The sequence below is a fragment of the Lithobates pipiens genome, unplaced genomic scaffold (genome assembly GCF_037356315.1).
Source record: "Lithobates pipiens isolate NorthernLeopardFrog02 unplaced genomic scaffold, aLitPip1_a1.2 Scaffold_19, whole genome shotgun sequence".
Lineage (NCBI taxonomy): Eukaryota > Metazoa > Chordata > Amphibia > Anura > Ranidae > Lithobates > Lithobates pipiens.
The window spans coordinates 522,077,766-522,102,848 of NW_027507764.1; positions in this window are offsets into that span (position 1 = coordinate 522,077,766).

A 25,083-nucleotide genomic window follows, 5' to 3' on the forward strand; every position below is an offset into this window, starting at 1 on the left:
CAGCAAGAACCTTAGTATCTTCAGGTCATAATTTAAAAGTGATATTGGATGGTAAGAAGCACGATTTTGGGTCCTTACCTGGTATGAGGATAAGGACTATGTGTGCTTGATACATAGGTGGGGGGCGGGGGGGGGGGGGGGGGTTATTTTCTAAACAATATAAATAGAGAGCTGTTGACTTTTAATAAAAGGACATCCACCTGTCCAGGGGTCCAGTGCCATTCTCACCGCTTCTTCAATGTTATTTGGGTTCCTTGCATCACCATGTATACTCTGGGCAGCTGTCTGTGATTCCTTGCAGCCTCACAGTTGGCTGTCCACTGAGCATGCGTGAGCCACTATCAGGGATTTAGTAGACCAGACTGTGTGGACTGCACAGAGGAAACCCAAAACGCATGTAAGTGAAATAACAAAAGTGTTTATTATAAATGAAAAGAAAGTGAAAACAAACAGTGCACTACCAACCACAAACAACAAGTAATATATACAATAAATGGGAAATACCAGAGTCATCAACAAAAGCCAGGCCGAGGTTATACACCGGGGAATCAGTAGATGGGTAAGGAAGGGGAACCAGCAGGAGAGGGAGAGGACGCATGGATGAGCTGCAGAGCAGGGATCTTAAGTAACAGGAGACAAGAGGGACAGGTCCAGGATGGGCTCAGGATCAGGAAGGAACAGGTCAGGTAGATACAGGCTCAAGGTCCAAGTTCAGGCAACAAGGTCAGGGCACATGGAGAGAGCAATACCAAGGCAAGCATGTGAGGGCTTGCTGGGTATTTATAAGACTACCAATGATTACCCTCACGTAACAGCTGAGCGCAGAAGGTGCTGTCTGCTCCACACTGCCGGAGTACACCCGCTGGTGGGCACCGGTACTACAGCCCAAGGATCCAACAGTGCCACCAGGAGGTATATCCTCTTATTACAGGCCCTGGGTGTTAGAAGACACCCGCTGGTGGACACTGGTACTGCAATCCAAGAGACTAACAGCGCCACCAACGGGTGGACCTTTTCATGACAGCCACGCTGCTCTTTGTGAATGGTCCTGCAGCCTTCTGGGACGTGTGACATGTGGAAGAGAGCTTCTGGTGGGTCAAAATGGTGATTCAACCGAAAGTGGAAGCAGGTACCCGTAAAAACCAAATATCCCCCCACAAAAAAAGTGCCCCCCCCCAAAAAAAAATGAAAGGCTTCAGCTCAGATCCGAGCCCATCAGTCACACCCCTCTGATATGTTTCACCCACATTGGGTTTAATCATAAAATTGTTTGTTTTATATGAAGTCAATGTTTGGAAAGTTAGTCACAAGTGTTACAGCTGTTTGAGAAAAACAGCCAGATGTTTATCATGGATGTGGGAATCGTATCAGGCACTGTGAAAAATCTCGATGTTGCTAGCCTAACCACTTGAACTCCACAAGATTTACCCTTCTTTCATGATCAATCCATTTTTTAAATGTTCCCCCCACAAATAGAGATTTATTTTGGTGGTATTTGATCACCACTGGGTTTTTTATTTTTTGTGTTATAAACAAAAAAAGACCAACAATTTTGGAAAAAAAACAAATAATATTTTTTTACTTTCTGCTATAAATTATATCCAATAGAAAAATGTAAAAAATCCAATATCTTCATAAATGTATTCTTCTAAAAAAAATCCCAGTAACCGTATATTGTTTGGTTTGCGCAAAAGTTATAGCGTCTACAAACTAAACTAAACTTAACTTATTTTTTTTATACTACCATAGTAATGGTGGCTTATAGCGAGACTGTGATATTGTGGTGGACAATCTGACACTAACTGACACTTTTGACACTTTGGAAAAACAGTGACACTAATATAGCAATCAGTGCTAAAATATACACTGTCATGACACTGGCTGGGAAGGGGTTAAACATCTAGGGTGATCAAAGGGTTAGATGTGTGCCTAACCAGTTTTTTTGAGTGTACTGTGTGATTCTTTAAGGGGTGTGCTGCACATCCCCACTGACAGGACAGAGCTCTGCCTTGTTTACATAGGCAGAGCTCTGTTCTGTCTGTCTTTCTCATCAACCAATCAGTGGTTATCAACTGGCTAGTACCGCTGATCGGCTTGTGCTGTGACTAATCACAACACAAGCAACACACTGGTGGCACAAAGTGTGCGCAAACCCCTACCTGGAAGAGCAGAATCATGTGTGTGTATATGTATATGTATATTATAGAGGGTCAGCCTGGGGCAGGGTTAAGAGGGGGTTAATTGAAGAAGGCAGGTACTTCCCCTTCAGACCTGCTTATGGTCAGGTGTGCTCAAAGTGTCAGTGTGGAGCTGTTGAGTAGGAGAGAGAGAGACACACACAGCAGCAAGCTGTGTGGAAACGTCCATTGCTGGATAGCGTACCTGCTGGGTGAGCTTAAACCATAAAAAGTCTGTAGCTCTGTTTGGAGCCATGAACTGTTACCTCTAAGCCTGTGGGCTGATGAACTGTGAGCTGTACCTGTGTGCACATCCTTATGATAAGACAAGTCTGTCTGGTCTTATGTTTTTTTTGCTGTTTTGCTGAATAAAAGCCACTTTTATTTTACTGGACTGCCTCTGAGCCAGCTCTTCACCCCTCTGATCCCCTACAATTGGTGGAGCGTGCATCGGCAGTTTGAGGGGTCCAGTCTAATTCCATTTCCTGGGTTAAAGCTGCACAGACAGTGAAAGCTTCTGAACAAGCCATGGAGGATGTGGTTAAGCAGCTGGTACTGGCTAATGCGCAAGCGCAGGCCCGCCATCAGGAGGCCCAGGAAACAAATCGCTTATTGAGTGAACAGATAGCGGGATAACAAAAGATGGTGACTCAGCAGGCTGAAATGACGAAAGGTGACCCAGCTGTAAAGAGTGACCCACGGAAGGCAGTGCAGCGGACCCTGCAAAAGATGATGGGAAGCATACCTAGCTATGTTTGAGCGGGTTGCAGCAAGGGAGGGTCTGCCTGATAAAGACTGGGCGGATGTACTGGCTCCTTTCCTGACCGCAGACCTCCAACAAGCATACTGTGATTTGGCCTCTGAATCAGCACGCGATTATAAGCTCCTGAAGCAGAAATCCTAGCAAGGCTGGGAGTGACTGTCGTTTTACGGGTGAACCGAGTCCATGGCTAGCGCTTTGACAAGGCTAAGCCTGCCCATGCGCAGCTCTACTATCTGATGCACTTGTTCCAAGATTAGCTGAAACCTGAAGAAAAGACATCCACTCAGATTGTGGAAAGAGTCGTACTCGATCGTTTCATGCATGAACTCCTGATGGGTGGCTCAGCCCGAGCCTCAGTCACTGGATGAGATGGCTACAGCTGTTGAGCGCTACAGTTGTGCAGAAAAGTTCCAGGAGCGTCCCTATGTCACAAGAGAGCTGGCCCATTTCAATGAAGTGCGTTCCAGCACCAGTGTGCCTGCCGGTGATCACATAGTGGCTGCTCGGAGGGATAATACAACTACCAAGAGCACCCCAGGACCTAAGCTTCCAGGGAACCGACAGGGGGAACCCTGTGAGGTTCGCTGTTGGTCCTGCCATCAACCGGGTCATCTGGCGGCTCAGTGCCCAAGTCGGGAAGAACCAATGGAGTGCCACATGGGTCGCCATCGCTCCATGTATATCCATGCATTATGTGCGGCAACCAACCTAAATCCGCATGAGTGTGTGGTGCGGGTCAATGGACAGGAGGTGGTAGTACTCCTTGACTCTGGGAGCATTGTTACCCTGCTCCGATCGGACGGGTTGCCAAGAAAGCTGGTACCAAGGGAACAGGTTGGGGTCATCTGTGTGCATGGTGATGTTAAAAACTATCCGGTGGCCTGCGTGACCCTGTGTACACCAGCAGGAACGGCTAAACTAAAAGTGGGGGTGGTCCCGGGACTACCTCATGATTTACTAATCGACTGCCCCATGTTTTGGGACTTGTATGGGCAAAAGCTCAATGGTTCGGGGGTTTCCCCCAAAAAGCAAGAACCCACAGAGGTGTTGAATAATACTGTGTTGCAGGAGGTTGTTACTAAGGATCAGTACCAGGTTGCTGAACCTGCAGAAAGTGAGCCCGGTCCCCTGGAGGTGTTTGCGGGATTGGAATCGGAAAGTACCTCCTCTGAGCCAGACATGTCAGATTTCGGGGGCTAAGATTTCCTTAGTGCTCAGATGAGGGACCCCACTTTGATCCCCGCCAGGGAACAGGCCACGGTCTTAAACGGTGAACCACAGCACCCTGGGGCAGACGTGAAGTTCCCTCATTTTGCTGTGAATCATGACTTGTTGTACCGAGTAACTAAGGTCAATCAAGAAGTGTTGGAACAACTGGTGGTACCCAAACGTTTTAGGTCTAAGGTGTTGCATTTGGCTCATAGTCACGTACTTGGGGGTCACCTTGGAGCGGCTAAAACTCAGGAACTGGTTTTACAGCGTTTTTTTGGCCCGGTGTATATCGAGAAATTAAGGACTACTGTGAGTCCTGCCCTACCTGTCAAAGAACCGCTCCAATACCTCATTTTCGCAGTTCGCTGGTACCGCTTCCAATTATCGAGGTTCCTTTTGATCGCATAGCCATGGACTTGGTGGGCCCCTTACCTAAGTCAGCTTGGGGACACCAATACATTTTAGTTGTCCTTGACTATGCCACCAGGTATCCCGAAGCGGTCCCTTTAAGGAAATTGCTCATCCAAGGTCATCGCACAGGAGTTGTTTCAGATGTTCATGAGAACAGGGCTCCCATCCGAGATCTTGACAGACCAAGGTACCCCGTTCATGTCAAAAGTGATGAAGGAACTCTGTAACCTGCTTAAGATTAAACACTTGCAGACTTCAGTGTATCACCCACAAACTGATGGGATAGTGGAGCGGTTCAACAAAACCTTAAAGGGAATGCTAAAGAAAGCAGTTGAGAAGGATGGTCGGGATTGGGATTGCTTGCTGCCTCCCTTGTTGTTTGCCATAAGAGAGGTACCCCAGGCCTCCACAGGGTTCTCCCCCTTTGAGCTGGTTTATGGGAGACACCCCTGTGGACTACTGGATATAATGAAAGAGACGTGGGAACAAGAAGCTTCCCCGTATCGGAGTGTGGTAGAACACGTGTCTCAAATGCAGGACTGGATAACAAAAGTTATGCCCATAGTACGGGAACATTTGCAGGCTGCGCAAAACGCCCAGAGTCGCGTATACAACCGATCTGCCAAGATTAGACAGTTTAAACCTGGGGATCGGGTGCTGGTCTTAGTGCCTACCGTCGAGAGTAAGTTTCTCGCCAAGTGGCAAGGACCCTTTGAGATAGTTGAGAGGGTGGGCAAGGTCAACTATAAAGTCCATCAGCCCACCAACCAGATTTACCACGTCAACTTGATCAAACCATGGAAAGATAGACAGTTTTGACAGTCAGTCTGAAAGTCCCGGAAGACCCTGATGCTCAGATTAAGAAGGTAGGGATTGCAGAGGCTCTCTCCCCTTCTCAAAAACAGGAGTCCTGGGAGTTTTTGCAGAGGAATCAAGACATTTTTTCAAACCTACCGGGCCTAACCTCGGTAATTAAACATAATGTCATTACAGACCCTGGCGTTCGAGTAAACTTCAAACCCTACCGCATACCCGAAGCTTGCTGGAATATTGTCTCGGCCGAGCTTAAGAGCATGGTGGACCTTGGGGTCATTGAGGAGTCTTCAAGTAACTGGTCTAGCCCTATAGCCCTTGTACCCAAGACGAATGGAACCTGGTGGTTCTGCAATGACTTTCGCAAGTTAAATTAAGTCTCCAAGCCAGACACGTATCCCATGCCCCAGGTCGATTAATTAATCGAGAGATTAGGACCGGCCCGGTACATCACCGCTCTTGACTTGACCAAGGGATACTGGTAGATCCCGCTTTCCCCAGAGGCTAAAGAAAAAACTGCATTTGCCACACCCGAGGACTTATGGCAGTATGCCCGAATGCCATTCGGGTTACATGGGGCCCCAGCCACTTTCCAGAGGGCCATAGACTTCTTCCTGAGACCTCATGAGGAATTCTCAGGAGCCTATCTTGATGACATTGTCATCTTTAGTAAGGACTGGGAGAGTCACTTACCGAAGGTGCAGTTGGTCTTGGATGCCCTCCAAAGGGCGGGGTTTACAGTGAACCCGGAAAAGAGCAAGGTTGGGTTGGAGGAGACCTGCTACCTGGGGTATGTTGTAGGCAGGGTTGGTAGCTCCTGACTTCCAAAAAGAGTTCCTGGTACAAACAGATGCCTCAAAATATGGTCTGGGTGCAGTACTGTCCCAGATGATTGGGGGCGATGAGCACCCTGTGGTGTACTTGACCCAGAAGCTCACACCAGCTGAGAGGAACTATTCCATTGTGGAAAGGGAGTGTCTTGCAATAAAAAGGTTCTTTGGAGAGACACTCCGCTACTACTTGTTAGTCCGACCCTTCAAGTTAGTTTCAGATCATGCACCCCTTAAGTGGATGGCCCAAAATAAAGATAAAAACTCCAGAATCATCCGGTGGTTCCTTGCTCTACAGGACTTCAGGTTTGTATTGGTACATAGACCGGGAAAGGTACATCAGAATGCGGATGCCCTTTCCCGGGTCTACTGCCACTGGAGTCATGGTGTTCAGACCCCTGGCCTGGAACAGAGGGGGGGGGGGGGGATATGTAGAGGGTTAGCTTGGGGCAGGATTAAGAGGGGGTTAATTGAAGAAGGCAGGTACTTCCCCTTCAGACCTGCTTATGGTCAGGTGTGCTGAAAGTGTCAGTGTGGAGCTGTTGAGTAGGAGAGAGAGAGAGAGAGAGACAGAGACAGACAGAGACAGACAGACAGACAGCAGCAGGCTGTGTGGAAACGTCCATTGCTAAATGGTGTACCTGCTGGGTGAGCTTAAACCATAAAAATACTGTAGCTCTGTTTGGAGCCATGAACTGTTACTTCTAAAGCCCCATACACACTATCAGATTTTCTGCTGATTTTTTTCCTTCAGGTTTACCAAATCCATATAATATGAAGTCAAATCTTAGGAGTTTCTATGTGTATGCAATCAGGCAGGCCCTTCTACTACATGGTTTTGGTAAATCTGAAGGAAAAAATCACCAGAAAATCTGATAGTGTGTATGGGGCTTAAGCCTGTGGGCTGATGAACTGTGAGCTGTACCTGTGTGCACATCCGTATGATAAGACAAGTCTGTCTGGTCTTATGTTTTTTTTGCTGAATAAAAGACACTTTTATTTTACTGGACTGCCTCTGAGCCAGCTCTTCACCCCTCTGATCCCCTACAAAAAAAAATAATATATATATATATATATATATATATATATATATTAATAATAATGAATAATAATATGTGATTCTGTGCAGCCGGCCCGCACTGTAGCAGTAAAGCTACGGTGCATGGTTAAAGTGGTTGTAAAACATATACCCATTGAAGTGACTGGCCTCAGGTGATACACAGAGATGAAACAAATCCTCCTGCAAGTTGTGCCTGTTTATCTGCAGCCTTTCTTATTTGAGACAAGTACTCACTATAGAGGGATATGCTTTATTCATATTTCATGTCTGAGGTTTACAACCACTTTAACATATGTTTTGCGTGAAGGGACTGAAGGCACTGAAGGAAAGCCAACTGAATATTAAGAACGTATAAACGTTATTAAAGTGATTTTGCTGTTAGTAACTAAAGTGGTTCTAAAGGCTGAAGTTTTTTTTTTACCTTTTAATGCATTCTCTGCATTAAGATAAAAAACCTTCTGAGTGCAGCTCCCCCCTCCCTTTACACTTACCCGAGTCCAATCTTGATCTATCGCTGTGCACAAAAGCAGTGGCTCTCTTCATTCTCTCCTTTCTCATAGGCTCAGAGACAGCTATTGTTTCCTGCTGTTATCAATCACAGCCAGTGAGGCGGGAGCAGGGGGGCGGTGCCAAGCTGTACTATTTGTATCAATGGACATACAGTGTGTGACTTGGGAGTGAGCTTGCGTGAGTGCCCCTATAGAAAGTAGCTTGCTATGATGGGTACTTGACAGGAGTGCTGGCAGGGAGCCCACAGGGAAGGATTGTGGCAGCTCCGTGCAAAATAATTGTTTATTAAAGCGGTAGTAAACCCGCAATGTTTTTTTTTTTTTTTAAAACCTGCAAAGCAAAAGGCATAATGAGCTAGTATGCACCGCATACTAGCTCATTATGAAATACTTACCTTAGAACGAGGCCCCGACATCTGGCCCGATCCACGCCGAGGGAGCCGACATGCTCCCTCGGCGTCTCTTCCGGGTATCGCGGCTCCGGCGCTGTGAGTGGCCGGAGCCGCGATATCGTCACTCCCGCGCATGCGCGCGGGAGATTTCAGTCCGGCCGCACGATCGCTGCCGGATTTTCACGGAGAGAACCCCCTTGTGCGCATGCGCCGCTGCAGTCAGCGGCGCATACTGAGGGGAATATCTCCTAAACCGTACAGGTTTAGGAGATATTTTTTTTACCTACAGGTAAGCCTTATTATAGGCTTTCCTGTAGGTAAAAGTTAAAAAAATGACCATACTACCACTTTAACATATTTGTTATTCTTTCTTTGTTCTTTTTATTGAAATTTTCATAACAAATTACAAAGCCTTGCACCAATATGGTTCCAAAAGTGCAATCATACAAATATAATACCTACAAAATTGTCAAAAAAGCCCTAAAACAAAACAGAAAAATTCTCATCCCAACTCCACCCTTGTCCTCCAACTGCTCCCCATTTTAGAGATGACATAGCAAGTTTTGAAGACCAGGGTCTGGTATGGATTTTGAGGGGGATCCCCACACTATTTTAAAATTTTGGATAGGGGTTACCCTTAATATCCATACCAGACCTGAAGGGTGTGGTATAGAATTTAAGGGGACCCCCACGCATTTTTTTTTTTGGTTCCCCGTGGGGAAATTCCATGCCATTTTTATCAATGAACTTTTATGTGTATTGTGGGACCAACAATTCATTATAGCCTCGAGTAGTTTTAAATTACTTTCCTGACAGACTCCATGGCAGCCTACGTGTGGGTTTAGTCCCGCCTCCATTACCCTATAGGACGATACTCCCATAAATCTTTGCTCCCTGCCAGAGGCCGTGTTCTTTTTTTGTCCTCCTCCATAGGACCTATCATGTGTCTTTTTACCCTGAAGACTTGCATTTTTTTCTGCGATACGGACCGGCCGAGCAACTTGGAGTCGCATATTTCCAATAAGCTCTAGCTACTAGCGGAGTATGGAAAGGGGCATATGGAAGAGGCGCTAAAGAGGTGTATGCCTGGTCACCGACAGGTGAAGCCGCGTGTTAGTCGTGAGCCTAGCTACTAGCAGGTGACTATCCCCCCCCCCTCCCAGAAGTCCGGCATGTGTTTGGGGACCTACCTCGGCTGGTGTCCGTCTACAGGAGTGGTGAGCTGTATGTTGTCCATGGCAGCCTTTCTGTGTCATTTTCTGTGTGTTTCTTGTTTTATTGCGGTGTGTCTTTTTCCACCATACAGCGCTGTGTGATGTATCTGGCTTGCTGGGCGGCTGGTTTCCTTGCGTTCCAGCCACCCAGTTACTTCCTCGTTTGCCGCTCGGTCGTTCTGCACATGCGCGAGACCGGCGCGAGGACGAGGCTTGGTTCGCGCATGTGCGTTGTGGGCTTCACGCATGCGCACTAGCGTTTTCATGACGTAATTCGTGACGTCATTAAGGCGGCAGTTTTAAAAACAGAACAGCTTGCAGAGACTCTGGGATGCTTGTAAAGCCTGCAATGCCATTCCTGAGCTCTGGTTTCTTCAGCATTAGGTATGTGTCTTTGATAAAGGTCAGTTTATCTTTGCTTACCCTAGCTGTTCTCTGTGTTTATTTGGGGCTGTTTTATTTCCAGCCCTGATGGATCCTTTGGATGCCTCGCCGCCTGCTAGTGGCCAGCCCTCTCGGAGAAAGTACTTTTTTTGGGGTTACCTGCCGGGGGGGGGGGGGGCAGTGGAACATTAGGGGATGTTCCGCTAACACTGCTGGGTTGTCCCTTTTTCAGCCCTTCTAGGTCTACTCAACGCCGGAGTTCTCACCGAGGAAGTGATTTGTCTAAGTTCCACCACCGGCATTCCTCTTCCAGATCCAGACGACATGATTCTCCTGCGAGAACCAGTCTCCGTAGCCGGGAATCTTCCCACCCTTCAACAGCTTGCCCAAGTCACGCAGCTGAAGGTTTATGCTGGGGGTGCAGGACGCAGGTTCCTGCTGACAAGTCCCTTTGTGATGCCTGTTATGTTAAAGCGACAGGTGAAAGGAGTGACTCTGACCAACAGCTGAAGTCTATGGTGGAAAGATTGGTCAAGGACAGTCTAAAGAAATTTGAAGCCCCCCAGTTGTCTCCCATAGAGTCTTCAAGGTCTCCGGGGAGGGATGCTCAGGCCCAGGACACATGGGATTCCTCTTTGCCTAGCCATCCATCTGCTGTCCTCTCAGATAGCGAATCTGAGGAAGAAGAGTCTGGTTCGGGTTTTGACTTTGCCCTGCTTCCTCCTTTGGTCAAAGCCATCAAGGAAACGCTGAACTGGGAAGAGCCGGTAGTGGCTCCGGCGAAGCAAAGAAAGTTTTTTAAGCAATTAAAGAAGGAGCGTATTAGCTTCCCTTTCCTCTCAGAGTTGGGAGAAGTGATCTCGGATGAGTGGAGCAAGGTAGAGAAAAATAATTCTCTTCTATCTAAGATCCAGAGACTTTACCCTTTTAAGGAGGAAGAAGTTAAAAATTTGGAGTCTTCCCCTCTGGTGGATGCGGCTGTAATGAGATTGGTCAGACATGTGACCCTTCCTCTTGAGGACACAGTCTCTTTTAAGGATGCTCTGGATAGGAGAATTGATTCTGACCTGAAGAGGATCTATCTTACGGCTGGCATGGCCTGTAAACCGGCTCTGGCCTTAGCGGCTCTGTCTAGAGCGATGGAAGTTTGGTCTGATAGTGTTGATGAAACACTCAGGAACGTCTCAGAAGATCTGGCCAAAAGTTCTCCCATTCAAGAACTAAGACTGGCTTCAGCTTTCTTGGGAGAGGCCTCGATCGATATTATCCGACTGGTGGCTCGAGTTATGCTCTCGTCTGTAACTGCCAAGCGTGCCCTGTGGCTCCGTCTTTGGCTAGCCGATCCCGCTTCTAAGCAGGTTTGGTGCCGTATTTCTTTTGATGGTTCTTCCCTTTTCGGCAATAAGCTGGATAGTGCTATAACTCGAGCCACCGGGGGTTTCTCCCCCAGGATAGGCGCCTGCAGAATCAAAGGAGATCGTTCCCAAGAAAGCAGGGTCAAGATCGTGCCAGGGAGGCACGCACTTACAGGCCTGGACGGGAATTTTCCAGATCTTGGAGATCCAGACAGACATCTCTCAAAAAATCTGCAAAGGGCTGTTCGATGAGGGAAAAGGAGCCTACTAAGTCCTTTTGAGATCGGGCCCGTCCAGGTGGTCCGGGTAGGAGCTCGATTGTTCCACTTTCGGCACGTCTGGGCGGCCTTGATCCAGGATTTTTGGACCATCAAGACGGTCTCCTCCGGGCACACTTGGTCGTTCAGCAGTGTCCCCAAACTCAAGTGTGTTCCCACATCCATTCCAAGGTCGGAAGAAAAAAGACAAATTCTTTTAACCTACATAAAATCTTTGTTGGATCAAGGCGGTACGCGGAGACCCGTAATAGACTTGACGCGTCTAAATCGCTTCATAAGAAAGGAGAAATTCAAAATGGAAACTCTGTCCACGATTCAACAATCAGTGCAGCCAGGGGACTGGCTTGTCTCAATAGACCTCAAGGACGCCTATTTTCACGTTCCAGTGGCCACAGAGTTCCAACAGTTTCTTCATTTTTCCATTGGCCAGCTTCATTTACAGTTTACCTGCCTTCCTTTCGGTCTGTCAACCTCCCCTCGCACATTCTCAAAGGTCCTTCTAGCAGTCGTAGCATTGTTGAGAGTCAGGAAAATCCGGATTCATCATTATCTGGAAGATTTGCTTCTTCTTGCTCAGGACAAGGATTGTCTCTTGAAACACAGGGATCAAGTCATCGCAACCCTCAAGGAATTCGGGTGGCTCCTGAATTTAGAGAAAAGCCAGTTAGTTCCTACACAGTCTCTCGTGTTCCTCGGTGCTCTGTTCAATACGGCAAAAGGTACCATCTCTCTGCTCGAGGAGAAGATTGCAGTAGTACGGGACAGGATCCACCTGGCTCTCTCTTTGACTCGTCTCAGTGCTCTTCATTGCCTAAAGATCATAGGCACCATGGTGTCTACCATACCGATGGTGAAGTGGGCACAGTGGAGGATGCGCCCCTTTCAAATGGGTTTTCTTCACCAATGGTCGGGAGAAAAGGTCCAGTCCATCGAGATTACTCAGACCATGAGAGGTTCGATCCTCTGGTGGCTTCGTCGGGAGAACCTGTTGAATTGCCACTCTCTTCTTCCAATCAAATGGATCTCAGTGACGTCAGATGCCAGCAACAAGGGCTGGGGGGCACATTGTCTATCAGAAGTGGCTCAGGGCATTTGGGACTTTCCCTCTTGGGGAATAGTGTCAAATGTGTTAGAACTACGAGCAGCCTTCCTAGCGCTGTTGGCATTTCAGCATCTGATAGTGGGAGCATCCGTAGTCCTCAGGCTGGACAATACGACTGCGGTCGCATACGTAAGGAAGCAAGGGGGCACCAGAAGTCGGTCTCTGCTGAGGGAAGTGGATCCAATAATGCTTTGGGCCCAGAGGAATCTGGCCAACCTAACAGCAGCCTATGTGCCTGGAGTTCTCAATGTCCAAGCAGACTCTCACGAGTCCACTTGGACAACGAGTGGACCCTTCACGAAGATGTGTTTCAGTGGGTTCTATCCCTGGGGATGTCTCCAGAAGTGGATCTCTTCGCCTCCCGTTTCAACAGGAAGCTAACGAGGTTCTATTTGAGGTTCAAGGATCCGCAGGCCTACGGGATAGATGCCCTAACAGAGCAGTGGTGGTTCCACAAGGCATACGCCTTCCCTCCAATTTCAATTATCTTTCAGTTCCTGAAGAGACTCAGATGGGAAGAAGTGGAGGTGTTGGCAATAATTCCGCATTGGCCCAACAGGCCTTGGTTTCCTCTCCTATCCCTCCTCGGTTTTCGGGACCCAGTTCCTCTTCCATCCAGACGGGACCTGCTCTCCCAGGGTTCAATTCTCTATCCATGTCCGGCTCACCTTCAGTTGAGGGCCTGGTTCTTGAGAGGGGAAGGCTGGAAGCACTAGGGTGTCCTAAGGAAGCCATTTCCACCCTCTTAAGTGCAAGGAGAAGAAGTACTAATAAGGTGTATGAATGGATCTGGGCCAAATTTGTATCTTATGTGTCCTCCAGAACCAGTTCCTACGTTTCACCCACAGTTCAAGACGTTTTGGGTTTCCTGCAATCAGGCTTGGACTTACCCTTGTCAGCTCCCTTCGGGTTCAAGTCTCGGCTATCTCCGCATTTACAGGGGTTCAGTGGGCCAAGCATGCCCTTATCCAGCAGTTCTTCAAAGGCGCAGTAAGATTGAGACCCCAGAAAAAACCCAGATTCCCTAAATGGGATCTGCCTCTAGTTCTGGACTTCTTTTCTCTTTTCAGTAAGGCTCTTTCCATCAGAGAACTCACCTTGAAAACTGCATTCCTGGTGGCGGTCACCTCGGCAAAACGAGTATCAGAGATTCAAGCTCTAGGAGTCAAGGAGCCTTTTCTAACTTTTTTTCCGGACAGAGTGGTCCTAGTTCCAATGTTGGGGTCAAACCCTAAGGTCACTTCGGTTTTTCATGAAAATCAAGAAATCTCTCTACCCATATTCAGATCCTCAGATTTTCATCCACTTGATGTTGGGCGCTCATTAAAGCTCTATTTGGAAGCTACAGCTTCATTCCGGCAGTCGGACTTCCTGTTTGTTCGGTTCTGTGGGAAGAACAAGGGCACTAGAGCATCAGTCAGGTCAATTGCGGCATGGATAGTTCAAGCAATCCAGTGGGCATACAGAGAAAAGGGCTTGGCTCCTCAGGCGGTGACAGCGCATTCGACCAGAAGTCTTTCTACCTCGTGGGCGGCCTCTCGCCACGTGGCTCCTGACGTGATATGCAGGGCGGCCTCGTGGTCTTCAATACACACCTTTATGTCTCATTATTGTGTTGAGCCGGCGGCTCTATCCTCAGCAGCATTTTTGCCCACCCGGGTGTGTCTTGGCGAGTTATTTCCCACACGTAGCACCCATGGAGTCTGTCAGGAAAACTGAAAATTTATGTCAGCAGGAGTTCCCTCCCAAATGGCTGGAGTAGGATAGTTACCGAACACGGCCTCTGGCAGGGAGCAAAGATTTATGCGAGTATCGTCCTATAGGGTAATGGAGGCGGGACTAAACCCACACGTAGGCTGCCATGGAGTCCATCAGGAAAGGAAAATTACGGTAAGTATTTTGACATAAATCTTCCGTTTTTTTCCCTTTAGAAAATGTCATTTTGTTGTCAGACTGTTCTAAACATGGGAAACATGCACCCCTTTACAGGCATACTATAGACACCCCCCAGGTACGAAATTTTAAGGAATATTACACTTTTATTGTTTCACTTTAAGCATTATTAAAATCACTGCTCCTGAAAAAACTGCCATTTTTAAAACATTTTTTTGCATTGATGCATGTCCCTTGGGGCAGGACCCAGGTCCCCAAACACTTTTTATGACAATACCATGCATATAAGCCTTTAAAATTAGCACTTTTGATTTCTCCCATAGATTTTTAAAGGGTGTTCCACGGCTTTCGAATTTGCAGTGAACACCCAAAATTGTTAGATGTTCGGCGAACTGGTGAACAGCCAATGTTCTAATCGAACTCATGTTCGACTCGAACATAGCCCATCCCTAGTGGCCACTGTATTGGAGCAGAAGAGTATGCGTTGTGTCTCACTGCTACTCTAGAAAACACAAATTGTGGAGGATTTTCAGTCTTGCTGAATCTGAGAGAGTGAAAGAAGGGAAGAAAGTGGTAGAAATTGATGTGGAGAAGACACTGCAAATGAATTTTTCTTTTAAAGTTAGAAGAATTACCAACATCCACTCTTAATAAATTGTTGGTTTTTGGTTATTGACTTTGCATACCGCAGTTCCACTATAACCTCCATAGTACAACAAACAGTATTCATAGGTTGCTGCACATGCCCAACACAACATTTCATTCATAAGTGTTTTGATGTTACATGCAAAGATAATAACATTTGAAGCAACAAGCTTCCAAAAAAATCTGTTGCAAACACACCACTCGTTCAATTAGGTGTCTTCAACTTCCTCAAAATTCTCTTTTGTGAGTTGATAGTAAGTTTATGAACCTTAGCGCCAAACCCCTTGTAAAAGGCTGTTGTGCTAACAATTGGAGTCATTGGTAAAAGTCATTGGTAAAAACCTGTTTTCTGGGGGGACAATGATGTTTTCTTAAGAGTGGAAGCTTGTATCACCAATGGTTGTGAACCAAATTATGCTTGGCAGAGAGTAAACTGGATTTTTGGGCCCAATGTGTGTAGCGGTACCCCCATGGGGTTACGGAGTGTAGTAGTTCCACCTGTCACCCTGCTCAGCCTGGCATTCACCTCCAGTCACTCTTCAGATAGTGAACAGTCCAACAGCTTGTTTTTGTTGTTTTATTGAGGGAATTAAAGGTGGATGGGGTAAAGGCAGAGGTGTTGCTAGGTGGGTGCGGGCCACACCCGGGTGACACCCGCCAGAGGGGTGACACCCGTGGGTAGCACCACCGCTAACAATGACCTCTGCACTGTCCCACGCCTCGGCTGTGTCCCTCAGCGTGGAGCGGAACGAAGCCACCTCCCCCTCCTCTCTGTTTACATCCACAGAAGAGGAGGAGCCGAGCTACACACACTGCTGTGTGTGTGTGTATGATTGTCTGCTGTTCCGAGGTATGTAAGGGGGGTGTCTGTACTGCTGGGGGTGTCTGTACTGCTGGGGGTGTCTTCACTGGGGGGTCTGCACTGGGGGGGTGTCTGCACAGGGGTCTGTACTGAGGGGGGTCTGTACAGAGGGGGGTCTGCACGGGGGGGTCTGCACTGGTGGGGTGTCTGAACAGGGGTTTGTACGGGTGGTCTGCACTGGGGGGTCTGCACTGGGGGGGTCTGCACTGGTGTAGTGTCTGCACAGGGGTCTGCATGGAGGGGGGTCTGCACTGGGGAGGTGTCTGTACTGCTGGGGGGTCTGCACTGGGGTTTCTGCACGGGAGTCTGCACGGAGGGGGGTGTCTGCACTGGGGTCTGCATGGAGGGGGGTGTCTGCACTGGGGGGTCTGCACGGAGGGAGGTGTCTGTACTGAGGGGGGTCTGCACTGGGGGGTGTCTGTACTTCTGGGGGGTCTGCACTGAGGAGGGGTCTGTAACTGAGGGGGGTCTGCACTGAGGGGGGTGTCTGTACTGTTGGGGGGTCTACACTGGGGATTTGCATTGAGGGGAGTGTCTGTACTGTTGGGGGGGGGGTCTGCACTGAAGGGGTGTCTGTACTGAGGTGGGTCTGCACTGAGGGGGTGTCTGTAATGCTGGGGGGGTCTGCCCTGAGGTGGGGGTGTCTGTACTGATGGGGGGTCTGCACCGAGGTGGGGGTGTCTGTACTAATGGAGGGTCTGCACTGAAGGGGTGTCTGTACTGAGGGGGGAAGTTTATACTGAGGGAGGGGGGTCTATATTGATGGAGGGTGGTCTGTATTGAAGGAGGGGGGATCTATACTGCGGGAGGACGGTCTTTAGTTAGTGGAGGAGGGTCTGTACTGAGGGGGGACTATAGTTGGTGGGGGTGACACCATTTTTTTTCACACCAGGTGACACAAACTCTAGTGACACCACTGGGTAAAGGGAATATGGAATGCCCAGATCAATAGTATTTAACTGATGAAATGTAGATTGGAACCTCTATTCACAGTCTCCAAAGCCTCAGACTCCTCCAGCACAACGCTTCTTAATGAACGGTTACTTCCACTACTGTCCAATACTTGGTTCCTACTGCAGCTAGCACATGGTTAGGCCCAACTATGAATTAGGTCTAATTTTGTAGATCCGTCATTTGCTTGGCAGGGGACCACGGGCCCCTTTGGTGTAGCAATCAATAGCAATAGAAAATGTCCCTTTGTGCTAGCTGTATCTAGGTGGACTACTGGTCCCAGTCAGTCCTGTGCGAACTCTGCCAGCCCTCCTGGCTGCAGCAGCCTGACTTCAACATCACAGTCTCTTCCTCTGGCTCTACATCCACTCCTGGCATGCCTCTCCCAGATCTCCCAACTGTGCCTGTCACTTACCAAACAGATGATTCCTTCCTGAAGATTTGCCTGGCAGTGTTCCCTGCTGTCCTCCCCTGCATCTGTTCCGGACACCTTTTCGGTTGTATGGGGTTCCAGCTCTGGCCCAAAGTCACTCCCCCCCCCCCAGACAAGGGGGCTCCCTCCAAGGCCCAACAGCCTAACACTCCATCTTTCAGTTCTTCCACATGCACAAGTCCTCCCCAGCAGGCTAACCGTGGGTGTATCAAGGAGGTCAATCCTATTTGGGGATTGGCCCGGGCTCCCCGAGACACCCCATGTCTCTCAATTCCTCTTCCCCACCCGAGGGAGGGGCCAGAGAAATGAAGTTACATGTCAGGCAGCTGTGCTGCTCTAAAACACTCCCATCCCTATAGATCAAAACAAAGTGGCTCACATTCAGCAAGGCCTGCCTACATTTACCTGCACTAGAAAAAATCTAACTCTAGCACCTACCTAAGGTAGAGGGCGCTACATGTAGAATATTAAAGATTTGTCTAGATTAACGTCCAGTTTAGAAAACATACCAAATATGTATTATACTGTATATAATATTAAACAGCTATGGACTTTTTATTTAAGGCTCCTTTGACATTAATGTGTCTCCAAAGTCATGCGATTTCCAGCGTGACTTTGATGCAACTTTTGATGTGATTTTGATTTGACTTTACATTCTGTGGATTAAAGTCACATGAAAAATCACACCAAAGTAATGGAGGTACCTTTTCAAAGCCGCTATGACTTTAACCACTTAAGGACCGGAAGGATGTGCCCCCTTAATGACCAGAGCACTTTTTACAATTTGACACTTTGCTGCTTTAACTGGTAATTGCGTGGTCATGCAATGCTGTACTCAAATAACATTTGCATCCTTTTTTTCCCCCACAAATAGTGCTTTCTTTTGGTGGTATTTGATCACCTCTGGGATTTTTTGCAATATAAACTAAAAAATACCAAAAATTGTGAAAAAAAAATTATATTTCCTACTTTTTGTTATAAAAAAAATCCAATAAAATCTATTTCAGTCATACTTTTAGGCCAAAATGCGGCGAGGAGGCATAGGCGACGAGGAAGAAAGCCGGGCTCCTCCGCTAGCAAAAGAGCTAGAAGAGGATAGCGGAGGAGTCCGGCGAGAAGACCCCCGAAGACGGAAGACCCCCGGAGCTGTGCAATAAACTATTTTAACCCTTGTGTGTTGTGTTTTTTTTTTTACTTTTTTTTACAGGTGAATGGGTAGGGGTACATTGTACCCCATACTCATTCACATAGGGTGGGGAGGCCGGGATCCGGGGGCCCCCTTATTAAAGGGGGCTCCCAGATTCCGATAAGCCCCCCGCCCGCAGACCCCGACAACCAACGGCCAGGGTTGTTGGGAAGAGGCCCTTGTCCTCATCAACATGGGGACAAGGTGCTTTGGGGTGGGGGGACCGCGAGGCACCCCCCCATGTTGAGGGCACGCGGCCTGGTACGGCTCAGGAGGGGGGGGCGCTCGCTCGTCCCCCCCTTTCCTGGCCGGCCGGGTAGCGTGCTCGGACAAGGGTCTGATTTGGACCTGGGGGGGACCCCACGCAGATTTTTTTCGGCGTTGGGGTTCCCCTATAAATCCATACCAGGTGGCGGGGCCAGCAACGTAGCCCGTTCGGAAAGTCCGGCGGACAGTCCGGCGGGAAGTCCGCTGAATAGTCGGCTATGTGTGTACACGGCATTAGAAATCCTGAAGGCGGTGATTGAATTTTAGGGTGCATACCACATGTGGTATCCCCATACTCAGGAGAAGCAGCAGAATGTATTTTGGGGTGTAATTCCACATATACTCATTGCATGTTTCAGCAATATATTATTTAGTGACAACTTTGTGTAAAAAAATAAAACATTTTATTTTCCCGAAACTTGTAGCAAAATATAAAATATTTCATGCCTATCAGCAAATAGCTTGGGGTGTCTACTTTCTAAAAATGGGGCATTTGGGAGGGGGGTTGAACTGTCCTGGAATTTTATGTATAACATTAGAAGCTTATGCCACACATCACCCACTCTTCTAACCCCTTGAAGACAAACCCCTTTCTGTATACACTTTTTGTTTACATGAAAACATTTTTTTTCTTGCTAGAAAATTACTTTGAACCCCCAAACAATTTATTTTTTTAAATGGTGGGTGGTTTTTTTTTGACACAGGATTTGCTCAGGTTTTTCAAACTCAATTTTTTTGGGAAAAAAAACATAAAAATATAAAATATGATCTTATGCCGAATACATAGAGACCAAAAACGACATGCTTTAAAATTACGCACAACTGTGCGGTGGCAACAAACTACATACATTTTTAAAAGCCTTTACAGGATACCACTTACCATTTACTGAGGAGGTCTACTGCTAGAATCTCTGCCCACGATCTGGCATTCGCGGTGATACCTCTCATGCATGGTACAATTGCTGTTTATATACGGCACGAGACCGAAGCTTGCGCTCACCTTTGGACTCGAGCACAGGGGGACAGGGTTGCTTAATTTTGCTTTTTTATTTTATTTTTACACTGTTCCTTTCATTTTTATTTTTTTTAATCATTTTTATTGTTATCACAGCGAATATAAATCTCCCCTATAGTAGCAATAGGTAGTGACAGGTACTCTTTTTTTGAAAAATGTAGGGTCTATTACGCTCTAGATCTCTCCTCTGACCTCAAAGCATCTGAACACACCAAGATCGGTGTGATAAGATGCATTCCAAATTTCCCAGTGGCGCTGTTTATATCCAGTGTAACCGTAGTAATGAAATGCTTGTAGCATAGAGATAATTGGAGCTGTTCTGGTCTCCGATTAGCTCTATGGTCAGTTGACGGAACCACACGCTGCATTCTCGGGTTCCCCGGTGGGACAGGAGAGCCAGAGAAAACTATGGAAGATGACAAAAGGGGGGGTTGTTCCCTCCCATTGCTTGTAAAAGCAGTCTCGTGGCTAATTAGCTGCTTGGATTGATTTTACATGACAGCTGACTGCCGGCTGAAAAAAACTATACCAAGATGATACCTTAGGCCTCATGCACACGAGACGCAGTTAAACGCGCGTTCAGATGCAGTTGGACAGTTTTTTCAACTGCCCCTGAACTCATTTAATGTTATCCTATGTGTCCATGCACACAGTCTCGTTTTTTTCCGTTTTTATGCAGTTGCGTTTAATCTCGTTTTTCCAGAAGCAAAAAAATGCGTTCAGAAGCAAAAATTTCCACGTTTCAGACGCAAAACACGGCAAAACGCGGCAAAACGCCGCTACCGCGTTTAGCCGCGTTTGCGTTTATATGCGTTTTTAAAGGTGACCTCTTTTTTTACATTAAAAATCTCAAAAATGATTGCAAATGATGAAAAACCATTAGAAAAATATTTTAAACAATTGCAATTGCAAGTGGACAATCCACAACTTGTGGCAAGTGACATGGCAGGTGGCAAGTGACGTGGCAAGTGGACAATCCACAACTTGTGGCAAGTGACATGACAGGTGGCAAGTGATGTGGCAAGTGGACAATCCACAACTTGTGGCAAATGAGGTGGCAGGTGAAGTGGCAAGTGACGTGGAAAGTGGACAATCCACAACTTGTGGCAGGTGACGTGGCAAGTGACCTGGCAGGTGACGTGGCAAGTGGAAAATCAACAACTTGTGGCAGGTGACTGGCATGTGACGTGGCAAGTGGACAATCCATAACTTGTGGCAGGTGACGTGGCAAGTGAGGTGGCAAGTGGACAATCCACTTGTGGCAAGTGACGTGGCAAGTGGACAATCCACTTGTGGCAGGGGATGTGGCAAGTGACGTGGCGAGTGGACAATCCACAACTTGTGTCAGGTGACGTGGCAAGTGGACAATCCACAACTTGTGGCAGGGGATGTGGCAAGTGGACAATCCACTTGTGGCAGGTGACGTGGCAGGGGACGTGGCAAGGGATGTGGCAAGTGGACAATCCACAACTTGTGGCAGGTGACGTGGAAAGTGATGTGGCAAGTGGACAATCCACAACTTGTGGCAGGTGATGTGGCTGGTGACGTGGCAAGTGGACAATCCACAACTTGTGGCAGGTGGCATGGCAGGTGACGTGGAAAGTGGACAATCCACATCTTGTGGCAAGTGACGTGGCAGGTGATGTGGCAAGTGACGTGGCAAGTGGACAATCCACAACTTGTGGCAGGTGACGTGGCAGGTGATGTGGCAAGTGATGTGGCAGGTGATGTGACAAGTGGACAATCCACATCTTGTGGCAAGTGACGTGGCAGCTGACGTGGCAAGTGACGTGGCAAATGGACAATCCAAAACTTGTGGCAGGTGACGTGACAGGTGACGTGACAAGTGACGTGACAAGTGACGTGGCAAGTGACGTGGCAAGTGGACAATCCACATCTCGTGGCAAGTGGACAATCCACAACTTGTGGCAGGTGACGTGGCAGGTGATGTGGCAAGTGATGTGGCAGGTGATGTGACAAGTGGACAATCCACATCTTGTGGCAAGTGACATGGCAGCTGACGTGGCAAGTGACGTGGCAAGTGGACAATCCAAAACTTGTGGCAGGTGACTTGGCAAGTGACGTGGCAGGTGACGTGGCAAGTGACGTGGCAAGTGGACAATCCACATCTCGTGTGCAAGTGACATGGCAGGTGATGTGGCAAGTGACGTGGCAAGTGGACAATCCACAACTTGTGGCAGGTGACGTGGCAGGTGATGTGGCAAGTGATGTGGCAGGTGATGTGACAAGTGGACAATCCACATCTTGTGGCAAGTGACGTGGCAGCTGACGTGGCAAGTGACGTGGCAAGTGGACAATCCACAACTTGTGGCAGGTGATGTGGCAGGTGATGTGGCAAGTGATGTGGCAGGTGATGTGACAAGTGGACAATCCACATCTTGTAGCAAGTGACGTGGCAGCTGACGTGGCAAGTGACGTGGCAAGTGGACAATCCAAAACTTGTGGCAGGTGACGTGGCAAGTGACGTGGCAGGTGACGTGGCAAGTGACGTGGCAAGTGGACAATCCACATCTCGTGACAAGTGACGTGGCAGGTGATGTGGCAAGTGACGTGGCAAGTGGACAATCCACAACTTTTGGCAGGTGACGTGGCAGGTGATGTGGCAAGTGATGTGGCAGGTGATGTGACAAGTGGACAATCCACATCTTGTGGCAAGTGACGTGGCAGCTGACGTGGCAAGTGACGTGGCAAGTGGACAATCCAAAACTTGTGGCAGGTGACGTGGCAAGTGACGTGGCAAGTGACGTGGCAAGTGACGTGGCAAGTGGACAATCCACATCTCGTGGCAAGTGACGTGGCAGGTGATGTGGCAAGTGACGTGGCAAGTGGACAATCCACAACTTGTGGCAGGTGACGTGGCAGGTGATGTGGCAAGTGATGTGGCAGGTGATGTGACAAGTGGACAATCCACATCTTGTGGCAAGTGACGTGGCAGCTGACGTGGCAAGTGACGTGGCAAGTGGACAATCCAAAACGTGTGGCAGGTGACATGGCAAGTGACGTGGCAGGTGACGTGGCAAGTGACGTGGCAAGTGGACAATCCACAGCTTGTGGCAAGTGACATGGCAGGTGGCAAGTGATGTGGCAAGTGGACAATCCACAACTTGTGACAGGTGACGTGGCAGGTGATGTGGCAAGTGGACAATCCCCAACTTGTGGCAAGTGACGTGGCAAGTGGACAATCCAAAACTTGTGGCAGGTGACGTGGCAAGTGACGTGACAGGTGATGTGGCAAGTCACGTGGCAAGTGGACAATCCACAACTTGTGGCAGTTGGACAATCCACAACTTGTGGCAGATGACATGGCAAGTGACGTGGCAGGTGATGTGGCAAGTCACGTGGCAAGTGGACAATCCACAACTTGTGGCAGGTGCCGTGGCAAGTGACACGCTAAATACAAGTACACTGCAGCTCTCACAGCTGCTGCTATTCACTCTGGTCTCACAAAATTGCTGAAATAGTTAATTTTTGAGCTGGGGAGGGTCTATGATGTTAGCTTAACTAAACGCTTCTAGACGCAAACGCGGTAAAACGCGGTAAAACGCCGCTAAATCGCGGTAAAAATCGCGGCAAAACGTGCGTTTCTAAACGCCGGTTTCAACATGTGTCCAGCAGCGTTTGCATCTGCGTCTCGTGTGCATGAAGCCTAAACTGCAGGCTTCATTCTGGTATAACCACTCAAAGTCCAGCAACATATCAGTACGTTGCTGGTCCTTGTTGGGCATATATCGTAATGTTCTTTTTTTTCATGCAGCCTGTGGGCTAAATGAAAAAAGAGAACCTAACAGATTTCTCCATTCAAATCGATTGATCGGTGGTATGCCCACCATACCATTAGAATACCGACCTGCACCCACCCACTTTGAATGATGGGCATACAATAAATATAAAAACATATGCCAAAGCATAGGGCCAATCTGCCCCTATGTCCAGCCCTGCACCTATGTTTCAGCATATATGCTCTTTTTTTTAACTGTGGTGGTGAAATCACCTCCTAAAGCGCTGGAGTCACGGATTTACATATTGTGAGAGCAAACCATGTTGCTGTCAAAATAAATAAATCAGTGCTGCAGCTGAATGACATATGATATATATGATCTTTTATTTTAACTGTGGTGGTGAAATCGCCTCCTACAGCGCTGCGGTTGCGGATTTATGTATCGTGAGAGAAAACACTGTTGCTGTCAAAAATAAATAAATCCATATCCATAAGATAACAATCCCCCTTCCACGTGGTCGGATCATGACTCTATCATTTTTCTGCTCGCCCTTTCAGATCTCACTCGTCCTACTTTTCAATGGCGTTTAAATGACTCGCTCTTCACATTACAAGATGCCCTCCTTGAGATCCATGCACGATTCCAAACCTTCTTCAAGGAAAATGTAGGCTCCGTTTCTTCGCCCATCTCTCTCTGGGAGGCCCATAAGGCCACCATGAGAGGCCACTGTATACAATTAGCATCCTCCCGAAAATGTCAGAGAGAAAAGCGGACCCAGGAGCTTACAGAGCTCCTGGCTTCCGCTGATGCAGAGTGTAAATCTCACCCCTCATCAGCGAACAAGAAGGCTTGGGATACCTTAGCAGCTGAATTAGACTTGTTGGCCTCTGACCGAGCAAGAGGGCTCTATGGTGGATGAAGCACAAATTTTATTCCTGTGCAAATAAACAGGGCGCCATGCTTGCTAAAAAACACAATGCCACACCTCGTGGCCATAAACTCATCCGCCTTACATCTCCAATCCTCCTTCCCCTACCGTTGGGCAAGCTCCTCACTGGACTACTTGACCCCTTCTTATGCTTCCCTTTTCTCAGCCAACTACTTCCCACTCTTGAGCACTATCACGGCTCTCATGGCGTCTTGGCGATTCCCCACCTTATCCTGGATCGGCCGTATCCATGTGGTCAAGATTACCATTCTCCCAAAGATTCTCTACTTTTTTCGAACTCCCCCTGTCCGGGTCCCTGCCTTCTATCTGCGGCTACTTCAGAACAGAATCCTCACCTTTATCTGGGCACATAAGGGCCCCAGGGTTTTCCGCTTTATTCTCTATGATCATAGGTTACGGGGTGGGTTGGGGGTTCTGGACGTCAAGTACTACCTGGCAGCTCAAATATCCCAACTCTCCATGCTCCATGCAATGTCTGACATCCCCCTATGGGTTCTTCTGGGGGTACCTAACTGCCCGTTGGTCCCTATCTTTATTTATTATTGTAGCTACCCCCTAAAATGCGACCACCTTCTGCTAGCCCCCTCATGGTACACAGCCTGAAATGATGGGACTCGATACGATAAGTTACAGGCAAACTTA